This window comes from Scardinius erythrophthalmus (genome assembly GCF_964197995.2).
Source record: "Scardinius erythrophthalmus genome assembly, chromosome: 3".
NCBI lineage: Eukaryota > Metazoa > Chordata > Actinopteri > Cypriniformes > Leuciscidae > Scardinius > Scardinius erythrophthalmus.
Window position 1 is genome coordinate 42,836,732 of NC_138223.1, and position 4,057 is coordinate 42,840,788.

Sequence of the window (4,057 nt, forward strand, 5' to 3'; positions counted from 1 at the left end):
GCTTTAGGATGCTTCTATGGGATGAAATTAGTCTCAAATTGATTAATAAATGCATGCACAATTATCCATTAACTTGATAAATGTTGCAGGTATGTTTTACTATCCACAACCATATGGCTTTCAACTTGCGTGTGCAAAATTGAGAATTAAACGAGTGTGCAGCAATTTGTAAACATTTCTGTGAATACAAATGTTTTCTTTTGCATTGAGTCGATCTCATTTGATTCATTTGGATTTTGAAACTTTCTTTTTGCGGTTTTCAAGCATTTCACAACCAACTACAAATGAATAGGCCTGGTGCTAGTTATTAATGTCTGCACAACTATACCCATCTATTTGACAAATTCACAAATGTGCGTTACTCCATTTAAACTAATACTTTACAACTTGTGTCAATTACATGAATTTTCAGCATTTTGTACAAATAAAGACGTAGTTGTATACAAAACCTCAATTTTAATGTATAGGTCAGAATTTGCACTTGCAACAAGTAACGGTACGTTCACACGGGGCGTCAGCGTCAACGCTTCCCATTGACTTTGAATGGGTGACGTCAAGCGTTGCCGAAAAGAATTGTGGATCCGTCGGCGGTGCTTCACTGGCGTTGCTCGCGGCAGAAGTTGAGAATTTTTCAACTTCTGCCGCGAGCAACGCCAGTGAAGCGCCGCAGACGGAAGCGTCAGCCAATAGGATCGCTCTATGCAAATACAGTAGCCAGGCGGCAGCCAATCACGTTCATCCTGTTCAAGAGCAGCAAACTGAGGATACATTTTAAATTTCATTGGCTGACGCTGCTATGACCATGGCGTCAGTGCCAAACTTCAGCCACCCCTCCGTCAAGCGTTGACGCTGACGCCCCGTGTGAACGTACCGTAAGATGTCAGGTGACACGCGTTGAGTCGATCATGTGATTCATTTGTATTTTGAGACTTTCATTTCAATTTTACAATTTTATAGTAAAATTCTAACAAACTATTCAAATTTGTATGTTGTTCAAAGTGGGTGTGTGATAGTAGCCTGGCTCCGCCCTCCTGCGTACTTCCGCTCAATTTTATTTCCCTTCTACGTCTGGGATTGTGGTGTATTCTTTAGTTTTCTCCGATCATTTTTTTGGCGGTCCAATCAGCGAACAGAGGGAGTGGCTGAGAACGATGACGTTGATGTCGTGCGTTCGTTTGAGTTGTACACTGTAAAAAGAATACTGTGAAATTTACAGCAACTTGCTGGCAGCAATTAGCAAGTAAGTTGCTGTAGTTCATTTCACAGTATGCTTACTGTAAACTTAATTACAGTAACTTTAAAAATACTGTAAATACTTTTTTACAGTAATAATCACAGTACTGTGTTTCATCACCTCACAAATTTTACTACTGTAATAGGGATTACTGCATTAATTTTGTGTACTGTAAAATGAAGACACTGTTTTTATCACAAAAATGCCATTTATTGACAACTTTTCACACTTTAAATTTCAAAATTCATAAAATAAATAGCAAAAAAAAAACATTTTTTTTTCAATAGGTAAACATTTTTCTGTTAACATTTCATTTAGTTTTGTATGCAACAACACTTTTCGGAACATGCAAATCAATCCTGTTCAAATGTATTAAAATGTTTGGTTAAAATTAGAATGAATAAAAGACAAATTAAATTATTTTAAAACAGCAGGATTTCAAACAGTAGAATTTAGTCCCTGAATGTTGTTTTTCTCCCAGAACTGTATTTTCCTTCAAAACGGGGGGGCCTAAACTAGTCAACGTCCTGGGCTGGAGTCTTCTACCCTGCAGTGGAAGAAATTAATTATTAATGGAAAAGTTTATAAGCAAGACAGATGGGTTGATGACAATATATATAAAAGTTTGATTGGATCGTTTGATTTAGCCAATCAACATGTAATACAATGTCCACTTCTCTATAAACCAAAATGCTTACTTAAAACACACATTTTATATATTAGGGCTTGGAGAGAAAAATCGATTAACCTAGCTATCGTGTAGATTCTAAAATCTTTTTTTTTATTTTTTTTATTCCAGAATCGATACCAATTCAAATTCAATTGCTTTATTTTTGTCCTTGCTTGTAGATGAGGTTGAAAGAAGTTAGCCACTTTCTTAAGAGACATGAGACTGAACGCACTGAAAAGCCTTTGCACTGCTCATATGCTGAGAGAGAGATTAGACAATAGAGCGGCACGATTCATCTTCAAAGAATGTGATCTCGGTCATCAAGACCTTTCAATTCGTCTGTCTATTAAACTAAATCATAAAACAACATTCAAATCTGTGTTGGCGCTACCGTTGACCCAGAGAGAGAAACGTTAGTCATGAAACAGCTTCACAAACAGTCTTTTAAATAAATATTTAAAATTGAATATATTTTTAAATAATTGTTAGACATAAAACTTTTATTTTAACTCACCATGCAAATGGTAGAAAAGTTAATAATAAAAAATAAAAGTTTGATGTTTAACAATTACACAACAGTCCATATAAACCCAAATAAACACTTTGAGAATTATTTTACTAGTCGGGTAGGTAGTTAAAGAATGACTACTCAAATATTTGTTCCTATTCCTAGTCAAAAATATATCAATAACAAATAAGTGCTTACCTCTGGATAAATTCTAATGTATGATATTTATTTAAAAGACTGTTTGTGAAGCTGTTTCATGACTAACATTTCTCTCTCTGGGTCAACGGTAGCGCCAACACAGATTTGAATGTTGTGATATGATTTTGTCAAAGTTTAATAGACAGACGAATGGAAAGGTCTTGATGACCGAGATCACAGTCTTTGAAGATGAATCGTGCAGCTCTATTGTCTAATCTCTCTCTTAGCATATGAGCAGTGCAAAAGCTTTTCAGTGTGTTCAGTCTCATGTCTCTTATACCCATTCTGGATATTACGCCACTTTAACACTTTGGAATCTAAGTGCAAGATGACGTAAAACTTTGTTCACACACAGTGAATCGATAAAAAAAATATACTTAACACTTAATATACTTATACACTTAAAATTGGGATCTATTGTGTATGTTTAGTGCCGGGATCTTACCGAGCATGATGAGCCTTGGAGTGCTTGGCAGGGAAATCTGGTAACATCTGCTTGGGTGGAAGTTTCCTGTAACACAAAATAAACAGGAAAAAAAAAAAAACACTTTTAAAAATCACAAGTACAATAAATGGTAAATAAATGAACTAGTAAGATCTCGAAAAATCTTAATACAATGCGAGTATATTATTATGCTTCCACGAGTCATGAATAAAACTTTCGAATCAGCCCGCTTAAATGTCTGATTCTTCAGGCGGCAACGTTAGCATTAGCAAGCATGAAAAAAAAAAAAAAAAACGAGTGAGATTATTCAAACGGCTACCGCGCCAACACATACATCAAATACACAATTACAAGTTAATTTTATTCAACAAGGCTACACGTTACTCTTTAATCAAATTGAAGACGTTATAAATCAAATGTAATGTTGCCAGATAAGACAAATCTTTACAGTATACGCCTATGCTCCCACATGTGAAGGACATTTGAAGGAATGGCACTTCAAATTAGGCTATCAACAATCTCGTTTCTGCAGTTTGACCTGCGATGAAGTTCAGAAAAATCATGATCCTATGAAAAATGTGTTATCTTACCTCTAGCTGCGTTTTCTGTCGAGTCAGCGACTCGGCTGGCTTCACTGCTCTGGACGCGGTGTCGTCGGCGCGGCGGTGACAGTTCAGTTGACGTTAGCAGGCAAGAGAAATATCCAAGCGTATGGGGATCAAATTTCAGTCTAGCGCGCCAACAAATACATCACATACACATACACAATTCCAATTTAATTTTTATTCATTATGACGTTATCGAATGTTGCCAGATTAGAAAATCTATCGAAATTATGTGCAAATATATATACATATAAAATGCACACAAACACGAGTTTAGGAAGTGTGACGCTCGTTTACTTGGTGCACTCTTAAAGTTGAACAAATAGGTAACTTTACAAGAGTAAACTGGAAATAAATCAGCAAAGTTACCTTTCTGAAGTTAAAATTCCAATAAAAG

General features: G+C 35.7%; 1 long non-coding RNA gene across 1 annotated transcript; it reads right to left on the reverse strand.

The window, feature by feature from the left end:
- Nucleotides 1–1,427: 1,427 nt before the first annotated feature.
- On the reverse strand, nucleotides 1,428–3,804 carry LOC308688359. Its single transcript, XR_014029885.1, has 3 exons — nucleotides 3,646–3,804; nucleotides 3,056–3,121; nucleotides 1,428–1,781 (listed from the first exon to the last, which is right to left on the reverse strand). It is a non-coding gene; the product is annotated as an uncharacterized lncRNA (long non-coding RNA).
- Nucleotides 3,805–4,057: the final 253 nt, after the last annotated feature.